This window comes from Bos grunniens, chromosome 6 (genome assembly GCF_055505025.1).
Source record: "Bos grunniens cultivar Pamir isolate PY7600 chromosome 6, Bosgru_T2T1.0, whole genome shotgun sequence".
In the NCBI taxonomy this organism is placed as follows: domain Eukaryota; kingdom Metazoa; phylum Chordata; class Mammalia; order Artiodactyla; family Bovidae; genus Bos; species Bos grunniens.
In genome coordinates this window covers 22522037-22536860 of record NC_141170.1, presented here as the reverse complement: position 1 = coordinate 22536860, position 14824 = coordinate 22522037, and the positions used below count along the sequence as shown (strand labels likewise).

At 38.7% G+C, this 14824-nt stretch overlaps 1 protein-coding gene across 11 annotated transcripts in view; it reads left to right on the top strand.

The window, feature by feature from the left end:
- CFAP299 (cilia and flagella associated protein 299) overlaps positions 1-14824 on the top strand; it is a 717854-nt gene that overhangs the window by 119201 nt on the left and 583829 nt on the right. The gene's annotated exons all lie outside the window — the stretch shown is intronic.

Sequence of the window (14824 nt, the reverse complement as noted above, 5' to 3'; positions counted from 1 at the left end):
ACTAAGATCATGGCATCCGATCCCATCACTTCATGGCAAATAGATAGGGAAACAATGGAAACAGTGAGAGACTTTATTTTTTCGGTCTCCAAAATCACTGCAGATGGTGACTGCAGCCACAAAATTAAAAGGCACTTGCTCCTTGGAAGAAATGCTATGACCAACCCAGACAGCATATTAAAAAGCAGAGATATTACTTTGCTGACAAAGGTCTATCTAGTCAAAACTATGGTTTTTGCAGTAGTCATGTATACATGTGAGAGTTGGACTCTAAAGAAAGTTGAGAGCTGAAGAATTTATGCTTTTAAACTGTGGTGTTGGAGAAGACGCTTGTGAGTCCCTTGGATTGTGGGGAGATCCAACCAGTCCACCCTAAAGGAAATCAGTCCTGAATATTCATTGGAAGGACTGATGCTGAAGCTGAAACTCCAATACTTTGGCCACCTGATGTGAAGAAGTGACTCATTGGAAAAGCCCCTGATTCTGGGAAAGATTGAGGGCAAGTGGAGAAGGGGACAACAAAGGATGAGATGGTTGGATGGTATCACCGACTCGATGGACAAGCGATGGAGCATGTTCCGGGATTTGGTAATGGACAGGGAAGCCTGGTGTGCTGTAGTCCATGGGGTTGCAAGGAGTCGGACACAACTGAGCGACTGAACTGAACTGAAAAGTATCTAAATTCTAGCCAAGATCATGTTATTTTTGGCCACCTTTAGCTAAATAACAAGCAAACTAATTTTGACTCTATTTTGTAAAGTCAAAGGAAAAATATTGCACATTCTAGTAAAGAACTTCTATGCCAAGTTTAAGCCTGGATCCAATGTTAAAACTAACTTATAACTCCCCAAAATGTAGAAGTTTGCTAGAACCTTAACATTACTGTGCTGCCAATTGCTTACTGTTTCATTTACTTACATTACTGGTACTTAAGCTAAAGGAAACTGAATGTGGCTGTTTAAGACATAAGAAACTACGTACTGTATTTTCTATGTAGTTTACTCTTTTGAGAAAGTGATGATTTTTACCTAAGAAATGAAGAAGGTGACCTTCATGGCCACTCAAAATGTTGCGGTGCTAAATAGTACACCCAATAGTGTGTGATGCAGAACTTTAAAAACAATGAGTGTTTTTCAGTATTTAAAACTTTGCTCTGAACATGTCAGAGCTTTACAGATGAGATATATCGTCCAGGATCCCAAACTTCAAAGGCCTAAAAAATGAATTGCAAACTAGCAAACTTTTGGTTTTTGTTTTACTTCCATTATTTTTGTAACCTTTCCTTTTAAGCACACTTTTTGCTTTTTCCATTTGCAGATAAAGTTAGTAGTACTGAAATAATTCATTTTAAAATAAATTTGAAATGGGTTGAGCTTTCTGTGAGTTGTACCAAATGACATAAAACTGTGAGTTTCAGAGATTTTATATTTTCTCCTACCTTGTCATAATATTTTGACATCTTCTAGTGAGCTTCAAGTTTAAAAATGTACCTGGACTATTATTGATTAATAGAAAAATAATGATCCTGTAAACTGCAGGGAATACTTCTGTCTTTTACTTTTTCAGTCATTTAATTTTCTACTCAAAGATAAATCTGACTAGCATCTTTTTCTCTTCTATGATGAGCCTAATCTTTTTTTTTAAAGTTTGAGAGTGGTAGTCACGCAGTTGTGCTGGATACTCTGTGACCCCCTAGACTGTAGCCTGTCAGGCTCCTCTGTCCATGGGATCTCCCAGGCAAGAATTTTCACTCCAATTTCACTGGAGTGAATTGCCATTTCCTTCTCCAGGAGATCTTCCCAACCCAAGAATTTAACCCTGATCTCCTGAATTGCAGGCAGATCCTTTATTGCCTGAGCCACCAGGGAAGCCGATCTTTTTATTAAGAATGGCATTAAAATGATAAATTATGTCAATGATTCCTTTGAAAATTATTTTACCATGATGAAGTTGTTTTCAGGTATTGATCAAATTTTATTTGCAATTGGTAGTGCAATAAAAATGACAGTTCTTGGGTGTGTGTGTGACTTAAATGATCTGGGTTATTTTATTAAATACCATGCATTGTATGTTGTTTAGTTGCTAAGTCATGTCTGATTCTTTGCAGCCCCATGGACTGTAGCCCTCCAGGTTCCTCTGTCTTCCACTACTTCCCGGAGTTTGTTCAAACTCATGTCCATTGAGTTGATGATACTACCCAACCATCTCATCATCTGTCGCCCCCTTCTCCTGCCCTCAATCTTTCCCAGTATCAGGGTTTTTCCCATTGGATGTACTGGACCTTATTTTCTAGCAGGCAGAAGTCAAGAATAGATAAAGATAGAATTTGACATTTCTGTTTTATAGAATACTCTAATTTAGGTAACAAAAATGTGAGAGGTACTGACTAAGCTGACAGGAGGAGAGTGGTAACATTGCTGCTGCTGCTGCGTCACTTCAGTCGTGTCCGACTGTGCAACCCCATAGACGGCAGCCCACCAAGCTCCCCCGTCCCTGGGATTCTCCAGGCAAGAACACTGGAGTGGGTTGCCATTTCCTTCTCCAATGCGTGAAAGTGAAAAGTGAAAGTGAAGTCGCTCAGACGTGCCCGACTCCTAGCGACCCCATAGACTGCAGCCCACCAGGCCCCTCCGTCCATGGGATTTTCCAGGCAAGAGTACTGGAGTGGGGTGCCATTGCCTTCTCCGAGTGGTGACGTTAGGAGGTCATCAGTTCAGTTCAGTTCAGTCGCTCAGTCATGTCCGACTCTTTGCGACCACATGAATCGCAGCACACCAGGCCTCCCTGTCCATCCCCAACTCCCAGAGTTCACTCAGACTCACATCCATCGAGTCAGTGATGCCATGCATCCTCTGTTATCCCCTTCTCCTCCTGCCCCCAATCCCTCCCAGCATCAGAGTCTTTTCCAGTGAGTCAACTCTTCACATGAGGTGGCCAAAGTACTGGAGTTTCAGCTTTAGCATCATTCCTTCCAAAGAAATCCCAGGGCTGATCTCCTTCAGAATGGACTGGTTGGATCTCCTTGCAGTCCAAGGGAGTCTCAAGAGTCTTCTCCACCACCACAGTTCAAAAGCATCAATTCTTCTGTGCTCAGCCTTCTTCACAGTCCAACTCTCACATCCATACATGACCACAGGAAAAACCATAGCCTTGACTAGACAGACCTTTGTTGGCATAATAATGTTTCTGCTTTTGAATATGCTATCTAAGTTGGACATAACTTTCCTTCCAAGGAGTAAGCGTCTTTTAATTTCATGGCTGCAGTCACCATCTGCAGTGATTTTGGAGCCCCCCAAAATAAAGTCTGACACTTTCCACTGTTTCCCTATCTATTTCCCATGAAGTGATCCCTGTAAAAGGAGAAACAGGGAGGGATGAAGATTCCTGTGTTAGGAACAAAGTGATAGAGAGTCTCAGAGGCAAAGATCCCTTTTGGGGATTTTTTGGATTTGCCCCACAGATCCTGAGAGCAACTTGAGATCATTCTTCAGGACTGGAGCCTGGGAACCAAATGCTTCAATTTTCTATATATATAAATCACCACCCTTCCATCTCTTCCACATTCTAAAAACTGTTGTTATATTATGAGGAAATTAAAAAAGATCCCTCTCCCTCCCTTGGGAGAGTGAAAGAGAAGGAAACCAAGGGAAGCAATGGAGTGACACAGAAAGAAAAAACAAACCAAACCAAGGCACAAACTAACAAATTGCAGCCTTCCGATACATTTTGGAGTTTTTCCTTCATGTGTTAACCCTCTGTAGACTGTTCTTTTCTTGGACCTACTTGAGCAAGGCTTCTGAGACATGCAGTCCCAAAGAAAACAAAAAAGGAGTGCCTAATGAATAAACACTTTGATTGATTAACATTCACAGCCCTGAGGATTGCAGCCCAGCAACTCAAGCTGTATTTCACATGCAGACGAATGTAAACTTCTCTTTCATTCAGTAGCCGTAATTTCTGGGAAAACACAGATCCTCTCATAGGTTGAGAGAAGCACAGAATCTACAGGTTTTGAGGGCCCCAGCTGCAGTTTTTAAATTTCAATGAAGATACCTGAAAATAATTCAGGGTACCTTAAAAAACTCAAATAATTTCCTAATAGGTTAACTATGTTGTTGTTCAGTCACTCAGTCGTGTTTGATTCTGACAGCCCCATGGACTGCTGCACACCAGGCTTCTCTGTCCTTCACTGTCTCCCAGAGTTTGCTCGAACTCATGTCCATTGAGTCAATAATGCCATCCAACCATCTCATCCTCTGTTGCCTTCTTCTCCCCCTGCCCTCAATCTTTCCCAGCATCAAGGTCTTTTCCAATGAGTTGGCTCTTTACATCAGGTGGATAAAGTGTTGAAGCTTCAGCTTCAGCATCAGTCCTTCCAATGGATCCTCAGGGTTAATTTCCTTTAGGATTGACTGGTTTGATCTCCTTGCTGCCCAAGGGACTCTCAAGAGGCTTCTCCAGCACCACAGTTTGAGCAATTCTTTGGTGCTCAGCTTTCTTTATGGTCCAACTCTCACATCCATAAATGACTACTGAAAAAACTATAGCTTTGCATATATGGACCTTTGTCGACAAAGTGATGTCTCTGCTTTTTAATATGCTGTCTAGGTTTGTCACAGCTTTTCTTCCAAAGAGCAAGCGTCTTTTAATTTCAGGGCTGCAGTCACAATTTTCAGTGATTTTGGAACCCAAGAAAATAAAGCTTGTCACTGTTTCCATTTTTTCCCCATCTATTTTCCATGAAGTGGTGAGACTGGATGATGATCTAACTATGAGCTAATAATCAAAGGAAAAAAAATCTGTTTTTTTGTGACATCATGAATATTCATTAGAAGGACTGATGCTGAAGCTGAAGCGCCAACACTTTGGCCACCTGATGCGAAGAGCCAACTCATCAGAAAAGACCCTGATGCTGGGAAAGATTGAAGGTAGGAGGAGAAGGAGGCGACAGAAGACGAGATGGTTGGATGGCATCACTAGCTCAATGGACATGCGTTTGAGTGAACTCTGGGAGATGGTAAAGGACAGGGAAGCCTGGCACACTGCGGTCTCAGATCAGATCAGATCAGATCAGTCACTCAGTCATGTCCGACTCTTTGTGACCCCATGAATCGCAGCACGCCAGGCCTCCCTGTCCATCACCAACTCCCGGAGTTCACTGAGACCCACGTCCATTGAGTCAGTGATGCCATGCAGCCATCTCATCCTCTGTCGTCCCCTTCTCCTCTTGCCCCCAATCCCTCCCAGCATCAGAGTCTTTTCCAATGAGTCAACTCTTCGCATGAGGTGGCCAAAGTACTGGAGTTTCAGCTTTAGCATCATTCCTTCCAAAGAACACCCAGGACTGATCTCCTTCAGAATGGACTGGTTGGATCTCCTTGCAGTCTAGGGGGTTGCAAAGAGTCAGACACTACTGAGTGACTGAATGACAACAACAAAAATTGCAGACCCAAATGTCATCGACTTAAATATTTTAAAAGATGGCACAAAGTATAAATTAGTGCCCTTTTGAGCCAATATCTTTCTAGACTCTTTCTGCAAAAAGGATAACAAGTGTAAGTCGTGGAATACCACCAAGATATTCATTGTTCTGTTCTTTCTTTCTTTTTTTCTAATTTTATTTTATTTTTAAACTTAACATAATTGTATTAGTTTTGCCAAATATCAAAATGAATCCACCACAGGTATACATGTGTTCCCCATCCTGAACCCTCCTCCCTCCTCCCTCCCCATACCATCCCTCTGGGTCGTCCCAGTGCACTAGCCCCAAGCATCCAGTATCGTGCATCGAACCTGGACTGGCAACTCGTTTCTTACATGATATTTTACATGTTTCAATGCCATTCTCCCAAATCTTCCCACCCTCTCCCTCTCCCACAGAGTCCATAAGACTGTTCTATACATCAGTGTCTCTTTTGCTGTCTCATACACCGGGTTATTGTTACCATCTTTCTAAATTCCATATATATGCATTAGTATACTGTATTTATGTTTTTCCTTCTGGCTTACTTCACTCTGTATAATAGGCTCCAGTTTCATCCACCTCATTAGAACTGATTCAAATGTATTCTTTTTAATGGCTGAGTAATACTCCATTGTGTATATGTACCACAGCTTTCTTATCCATTCATCTGCTGATGGACATCTAGGTTGCTTCCATGTCCTGGCTATTATAAACAGTGCTGCGATGAACATTGGGATACATGTGTCTCTTTCCCTTCTGGTTTCCTCAGTGTGTATGCCCAGCAGTGGGATTGCTGGATCATAAGGCAGTTCTATTTCCAGTTTTTTAAGGAATCTCCACACTGTTCTCCATGGTGGCTGTACTAGTTTGCCTTCCCACCAACAGTGTAAGAGGGTTCCCTTTTCTCCACACCCTCTCCAGCATTTATTATTTGTAGACTTTTGGATGGCAGCCATTCTGACTGGTGTGAAATGGTACCTCATAGTGGTTTTGATTTGCATTTCTCTGATTTTGAGTGATGTTGAGCATCTTTTCATGTGTTTGTTAGCCATCTGTATGTCTTCTTTGGAGAAATGTCTATTTAGTTCTTTGGCCCATTTTTTGATTGGGTCGTTTATTTTTCTGGAGTTGAGCTGTAGGAGTTGCTTGTATATTTTTGAGATTAGTTGTTTGTCGGTTGTTTCATTTGCTATTATTTTCTCCCATTCTGAAGGCTGTCTTTTCACCTTGCTAATAGTTTCCTTTGATGTGCAGAAGCTTTTAAGGTTAATTAGGTCCCATTTGTTTATTTTTGCTTTTATTTCCAATATTCTGGGAGGTGGGTCATAGAGGATCCTGCTGTGATGTATGTCGGAGAGTGTTTTGCCTATGTTCTCCTCTAGGAGAACACATTAAAAAGATCATACACCATGACCAAGTGGGCTTTATCCCAGGGATGCAAGGATTCTTCAATATCCACAAATCAATCAATGTAATACACCACATTAACAAATTGAAAAATAAAAACCGTATGATTATCTCAATAGATGCAGAGAAAGCCTTTGACAAAATTCAACATCCATTTATGATAAAAACTCTCCAGAAAGCAGGAATAGAAGGAACATACCTCAACATAATAAAAGCTATATATGACAAACCCACAGCAAACATTATCCTCAATGGTGAAAAATTGGAAGCATTTCCTCTAAAGTCAGGAACAAGACGAGGGTGCCCACTTTCACCATTACTATTCAACATAGTTTTGGAAGTTTTGGCCACAGCAATCAGAACAGAAAAAGAAATAAAAGGAATCCAAATAGGAAAAGAAGAAGTAAAACTCTCACTATTTGCAGATGACATGATCCTCTACATAGAAAACCCTAAAGATTCCACCAGAAAATTACTAGAAATAATCAATGACTATAGTAAAGTTGCAGGATATAAAATCAACACACAGAAATCCCTTGCATTCCTATACACTAATAATGAGAAAACAGAAAGAGAAATTAAGAAAACAATTCCATTCACCATTGTTCTGTTCTTTCAAACAAAAGGAACCAAGTAATTGCAGGTTTTAAAAATTGTGAATTGCTTATCAATGTCTGAAGCAAGGAAACATGCAACAATTCCTTTTGAGTATTTTTAAAATAAATATGTATAAAAATAAAAAATAGGTACAAAATATTTAGAGCTATACTTCAAAATATTTAACCTGAAGGTTCAGTTTGGAGGTTTGGTCCTGCTTATGAAGTGTTGACCAGCACTGGAACTCTGGTAAGTGGTTATGGGGGCCTTCTTCTTTTTTTTAATTTATTTTTATTTTTGACTGTGTCAGGTCTTTGTGGTGAGTGAGCTTCTCTCTAGTTGAGGTGTGCAGGCTCAGTAGTTGAGGAGGCATAGGCTTAGTTGCCCCACGGCATGTGGGATCTTAGTTCCTTGACCAGGGATTGAACCTTTGTAAGGTTCAATTGTAAGGTGGATTCTTATCTGGGAAGTCCCCTCATGGAGGCCTTCTGCTCCTGGGCAATTGTTTTCCTTCTCGTGCCCTTGAGGCTAACTGTGGTAGAGAGGCTTATCCCCCTCACCAGCCCACTCCAAATCACAGAGTCAGCTAAAGACAATATTTCTCATCCCTCAGCCTTGAATTCTGTTTTCACCCCTGAAGCTGACTGCAGGTCATTATTACTACCCCATCAAATGCTCTCTCACCCCAGGCTGCTGCAGTCTTGCATTACCTCAGACCTGTGCACTGCAGGATATCTGTACAATGAGAGCAGCTAGATACATGTATCAGCACAAAAGGAGGAAATATCTGCATGCTAAGGTTTTGTTTAGAAGCTTGAAGGAAGGCAATCCCATGCCTGTCCCTCAGTTACAGAGAAGAGATGGTTCTCCATCTTTTACAAGGAAGATTTTGGGGTCAAAATTCTAGCAGAGGGCTGCGGATAAGCCTGTAGAGCTGTTGTCCCGAAGCTGTATTTGAATAGCAGGTCCACTGATTTTCTCTTAGGTTGTGTTTTCATGTGTGGATTTGAGACACGGATGTGTTGGAGCTAGCTTTCACGAACTAGCAAGACCCCTGGGCACTTCCCTTCCCAGATAGGCCATCAGTTGGTAGCCCGAAATTGGCCAAGGTGGTTGTATTTATGCCTTTATACCATGGATGCTGGCAGATGCTATCAGTCAGGGCCCCTGTCTCTCCTCTAGCCAACCCCAGCCGGATTTGGGGATATTGATGGTTGATTGGAGCAGAGCTGCTAAAGCCATTCTAGGTCGATGCCTTGGTGGCACATATGTCTTAAGCACTTCCTAAAATGTAGACCTTGTTCCTTTCATTTTTCTCCTTTGTTCTGATCTTCATTTTGCTTTTGGTTTCCTCTCCAGACTAATCCGCCTCTCGCTCTCCAGCTTTCACTATTCTGCTTTTCTCATAAAGTCGGCTGCCTCCTGAATCTCTTCCCAGAAAATTCCCCAGTTTTTTGCCTTGTCTCAGTTTGGCAGGCGTCTAAACCTGCACCTTTACACCTACATCCCTCTTGTTAAATGTGGGAGAATATTTTCCTTTCATGTGCTCTCCAACACAGGAACATGTAGTAGAGACTAAATAATGTAGATTTTAATGCCAAGTGCGATGATGCAAGTGGGGATGAGAGTCAACTTACAGGAAGAAGAAGTTGGTACCAAATAGGTGTGGTGTTACATGTGCTTTGTTTGTTTGTTTTTTGTCCTTATATGTAATCCAAATTTTTCACTATGAAATGAGATTGACCAAAAGAAATGTGACCACTGTAGATACCTTAAATAAAAGAAGATAGTGAGAACCAAAGTGAACATTGGTTTGTTAGCTTTAGAAAACTCATTGGCAAATGTGGTTTAGAAAAGGATGTTAATTACAGTAGAATAATATCCAGCCTTTACAAGGAATGAAGTTCTCATACATATTATTAATACAATATGGATGAATCTTAGAGCAAGCCAGGCACAAAAGGATAATATTATAGGAAATATATAAAGAGAGATAGTAGATTAATTTTCATCAGGAGCTGGAGAGAGGGGTAATGGAAAGTTATTGTTTGATGGGTACAGAGTTTCTGTTTGGGATAATGGAAAGTTTTAGAAATAGTGATAATGGTACAGAAAATTGTGAATAATTAATGCCACTAAATTGTGTTCTTAAATATTGTTAAAATAGCATATTTGTGTTATATTTATTTTACCACAATAGAAAAATAACTTAATTGGAAAAAAAAAAAGAAAGTGGTGTTATTTCCAGATACCACCTGGGTCCTCTTTCATTATTCTTTATCTCAGTGACGGGACCTACATTGCCAAATAAATTTGGATGACTAATAAAAAGCATTCAGCAAAATACCCTATTAAGTGTGATATATATTTGGAAGCTTTCAAAATTACAGGCCAGTAGTTCTCAATCTGTAGTCTCTGACCAGCAACATCAGCATCATGTGGAAATTTGTTAGAAATGTAAATTCTCTGTCTGCATCTCAGGTCTACTAAATCATGATCTCTGATGGAGCTCGGGCCCTGTAATTTGTGTTTTTCACAAGCCCTCCAGGTGATGGATGCTTGCTGGCTTTGAGAACTAGGTTTTCAGGCTGTGACCACAGAACTGACTGCCAATGAGGTGGTGTCTTTTTGTCTGAGGTAGAACATGGGATTTGGAGTAACAAGATGTGCAGAAGTCTTGATGATAAAATGCATGAGAATTTACTATTTATGTGACCTCGGGCAAGCTACTAAGTTTTCTCATTTATACAGATGTTTTCTCATCCATTAAGTGGGGATAATATCAGTACTTAATTCAAAAGGTATTTATATGAAAACATAAAATTATGCATTATTATTCATTTAATATTAATAATAACAGTATTAACAATAGCAAAACATAGGAGGATGTTGGGTTAGGCTGTTAGGAAAGGACATTATTTAATATATTATCTGTGGGTCTCCAGTTGAAGAAAGGAAGAGAGAAGTTTCTTTTAAATTTTAACGACAGAGAGACTTCCCTGGTGGTCCAGTGGGTAAGACTCCGCATTCCCAATGCCGGTGGCCCAGGTTCAATCCCTGGTCAGGGAGCTAGATCCCACATACCACAACTAAGAGTTTGCATACTGAAGCTAAAGATTGAAGACGCAGCATGTCACAACAAAGACTGAAGATCCTGTGGGCGAAAACTAAGACCCATTGCAGCCAAATAAATAAATAAAAATAAATAAAAAAATAACTATTTAAAATGTTTAATGACTGGAAAAATGACTTATTTATCTGCAAGAAATAAGTGCCCCTGTTTGTTTCTGCTAATGAGAATTATATAATTTTTCATGTGTTCATTTTTAGTTTGGTTGATAGGATACTCAGGGCCAAATTTGATACTCAGTCCCATCAATTACTTAAGACTTTTCGTGTGATATGTACTTCTTTTCATTTTTATATGTGGTTCTATTTTTAAAATTCATCCAATTTTATTTGTTGCTAAGTCATTTCTGACTCTTTGTGACCCCATGAACTGCAGCATGCCAGGCTTCCCTGTCCTTCACTATCTCCCAGAGTTTGTTCAAATGCCCATTGAGTCATTGATGCTATCTAACTATCTTATCCTCTGTTGTCCCCTTCTCCTCCTGCCCTCAATCATTCTCAGCATCTGGATCTTTTCCAGTGAGTCAGTTCTTTGCATCAGGTGGCCAAATTACTGAAGCTCCAGCTTCAGCATCAGTCCTTCCAATGAATATTCAGGGTTGATTTCCCTTAGGATCGACTGGTTTAATCTCCATCCAGTCCAAGGGACTCTCAAGATATGTCCCCAATTATAACTTCCTTTACACTTACTTTTTCTTTTGCCTTAGTAAAAAATGGAAGATAGAAAGAAGGAAAATACCTAGGTATATCACTTGATTTAGTAAAATTACTTAAGAATGCTAGGAATACCAGGAAAGTCTCCATATTGAAAGAATTCTTCTGTGTTCTTTCTGTGGTCATAAGATTTCTCAGGCTTAGCCTCTCCTCTGCATAATGAATAATGATTTTCCAATACCATGTAGTGAAAAGAGCCCTAGCCAGTATTTAGGAAAACCAACCATATGCCTCTGTCACATTGGACATGCTATATGTTCACTTCCCTCATCTCTTGAATAGATTATGAAGATCAAATAAGAAAATCTATGTAAAAATGCTTGGTAAATAACAAAACTATGCACAAGTTGAAGCTGATGTATATAAAATTTTTATCACATAGATACCATTTGTTAAATAAGTGAGTAAACAATGAACGAATGGATTCTTCATCTGCCTTTTTCTCCTTCTCTCTCTTTCATTTGTCATGCCCAAATGTATTGGCTTCTAGAACATAGTTTAGGACAATGTTTTAATAAATGAAATTCATTTTGTCATTAAGAACATTGTGTTCATTTCATGTAGATATCACCTCAAATGGAAATTGATATTTTTAAGTACCTAAGACAAATGTAATTGTTGTTATACATATTATTACTGAGTCACTTGATGTCATTTAATGGCTCATACTTGTTTTTATTTTCTTCATATTCAATTGCAGATATGGCAGTCTTCTCAATTTCATGAGAATATTTTGTTGACCTTAACATTTATCGGTTTTGTGAATTAGGAATGATAGCATGACATATTATTAATGAAATCTTGGGATGCATTTCAACAGTCTAGCAAAATGTCATCTTTCACCCAGCAGAAGACTGACTCAAGAGAAATGCTCAAAATTGACAAAAGAAGGTAGGGGAGAGAGAATATATTTTAGCAGAGAAGTTAGTTACAAATTTATTTATTTGTATTTATAGTCAGTCACTTCATATAGTCAAACAATTTGAAAACAATATGAAATTGAGTTAAAGTTACTTCTATATGAAGTAAGTAGACATTATTAAATAGTGATACTAATGACATTAATAGCTATTTGACATTATTAAGAGGCACTGTATAATGCAGAAAATTACCCTCTGCTGGGAGATATCACAATTAGTCCAGTTTGCAAAGGAAGCCCTGAGACTTGAGAATTTACATAATCTGCTCAAGCCTCACAGTAGTGGGTTGTTCAGCTAAAATATGAACTGAGACTGTCTGCCTTTAAATCCTATATTTATTACCATTTGCTACCCTATGGGTTATTGTACACTATTTTAGCACTATTTTTGATAACAACAGATGGATATATGGGAAAACTAAACCAACCCCCCAAAAAAAGACTCCAAAATAAAGCCAAAAACAAATTAAAAAAAGCAGAACCCCAAAAAATAAAAAATCCCCACAAACCCAAACCTATTAACAAATGTTATTGATACATTTATTAGTCTTCTATGCCATAGTCCTAATATATTTTTGTAAAGCACTGCCATGCCATTTAACAGACATTGGCAGGAAAAGTCCTCTTGTGGCATTAATTCCATGCAACCATAAAAAGAATCCTTGCTAAATGCCAGCAAATGAGGTGGTAATAACTTCAAACTTCTTTACTCAGCAGGGAGATGCTCAGCAGGGGTAAAAAAAAGATCTGCTTTCCATCTCAAATTTTTCAGTGTAAAACAATGATATGAGGTTCAAGTGTTCTTCATGACCCCTTTAAGTTGAGGATGTATTAACATGCGAGTTAAGATGTAGCAGTTTCACAAAAATGATCTATTTTCAAAGTTTAGCATTCAGACTCCACAGCGTGACTGCCAGTGTTTCTTTAGCTGCTCGATGGGAGAGACCTTGCGCTCCTTCCCACACACCTGTGTTTACATTGAGGCCTTGGCAGCACATGACCCCTCAGCCATCCCTCACAGCACTCGGTTTGCCTTCAGCCATGGCAAGCCGCACTGTCCCTGCACTCTCACTGGCTAGCACTGTTAGAATGTTGACTTAGGAGTCCTAAGCTTGGAATTTAATATAAATCAGTTTGTTGAATTTCACTCATTTTAGAATGTTACACAGATATTTTCTTAAATCCTAAACTGGAATTGATTATGTCGTGTAAATACTGTGGAACTTTAAAAAGGGAATGGGGGCGTTGTTTTCATGTAACTTTTTTGCTTTATATGGACTTAAGATATTTCTCCCCATTTGCATCTCTTGGAAAATAGGGATCATGGGCTTAAAATGAGTTGGTTATTTAGCAAAATATATAGCAAGAGAGGAGGGGGATAATATTTCTTTGAGGCTTCTTAGGTTTCAGGTACAAGATATTAAGGCAAAATAAATCTAAAACAATACAACTTTGAAGTGATGGTTTAAGTTTTTAGATGCTGCTTTTCATGAAAAAATTGATGTATAATTAATCTTTTCATCAAAGTATATGACATTGCTTTTAGAGCCTAATGAATGAATAGTACGTAGAATGCATTGACCTCTAGATTTCTCAGGAAATAGCAGGTACTGTGGCTATATTCAACTACATGAGAGTGACTGATGTGATTAATTGATTCTTGAAAACTATGCTTTCCTAAAGTTCATTCCTGAAGAAGATAATCAGTTCCTGCCCACAAGGAACTTAACATTGTTTAGGGGTTAGAGATAAGCAAATAGATGGTTACAAAAAGAATAAATAAGAGAATTGCAGAATCCACAGGAAGCTCCTCTAATCAAAATGCTGTGAGGTCAGGGAAGCCTGAGCAAAGAGGGAGATACAGTCAAGTTCAGACCTGACAGCTGAGTAGGGGCTAGCCAGGTAAGGCTCTGGGTAAAGAATATTCTAGGCAGAAGGTAGAGATGTGTGAATTCCCAAAACCAAAAACAGATTTCTACAAAACAAATTCCATAAAATGGGTCTAAGGCCAGTATCATTAATCCTTTGGAAAGGGATATAAGGTTTAACTTATTTATAATTTCTGATAGGTTTAAATCATCCCATCTTTAAAAAAGAATCTAAGGTGCTATTTCTTTAGGGAGGTGAACTGTTTCTCATGGAATATCTCTTTTATTTATATATTTTCTGCCCTTTTGGAGTAAAATGGAAAGGTCCCCGCTTGTTCAAAAAAATTAGAAATTTTGTTTCAGTCAGTGAACTACTAAAAAGAGGTTGGTTATAAGCTATGTTAGAACCAAAAATTTTTTGCTATTAAAATTTTTCTAGTATTAAAAGATTTTATTATAAATCATTCTTTTTACTACTTAAAATATATTTTGACCATTTAAAGTTATGATTTTAAAATGGAAGTTTAATTAAATGAATAAATTTAAAATATAAATTTAATTAAATTAATGAATATTTTGAAATCAAAGTTGAAATTTAATGAACAAGTTCTGGGGATCTCAGGTACAGTATAGTGATTACATTTTGTGATACTGTATTGCATACTAGCAAGTTGCTGTGAGAGTAGATCTTAAATGTTCTCACTATAATATAGTGGAAATATGTGA